Source organism: Octopus bimaculoides, chromosome 17 (assembly GCF_001194135.2).
Source record: "Octopus bimaculoides isolate UCB-OBI-ISO-001 chromosome 17, ASM119413v2, whole genome shotgun sequence".
Lineage (NCBI taxonomy): Eukaryota > Metazoa > Mollusca > Cephalopoda > Octopoda > Octopodidae > Octopus > Octopus bimaculoides.
Window position 1 is genome coordinate 3,831,642 of NC_068997.1, and position 285 is coordinate 3,831,926.

At 48.4% G+C, this 285-nt stretch overlaps 1 protein-coding gene across 1 annotated transcript in view; it reads left to right on the top strand.

Moving 5' to 3' along the window:
• Positions 1-285, top strand: part of LOC106883115 (uncharacterized) — an 8,542-nt gene that overhangs the window by 4,671 nt on the left and 3,586 nt on the right. The window lies entirely within an intron of this gene.

Here is a 285-nt window from a genome sequence, read left to right on the forward strand (position 1 = left end):
TGTGTGTGTGTGTGTGTGTGTGTGTGTGTGTGTGTATACGACGGGTTTATTTCAGTTTCCGCCTACGAAATGTACTCACTAGGCTTCGGTCGCCCCGAATGTATATAGGAAGACACTCGCCCAAGGAGCTACGCAGCGGAATTGAACGTGGAACCATGTCACAAAGGCGCTATCTTCTTGGTCAAGTATTTTCTACAACAGCTCGTGGCTGTGACTGGATTCAGTAGACGAAAATTGAAGCAAGCCCGCTCTGTGTTTGTGTGTGCGTGATTGTGTGTGTGTGAG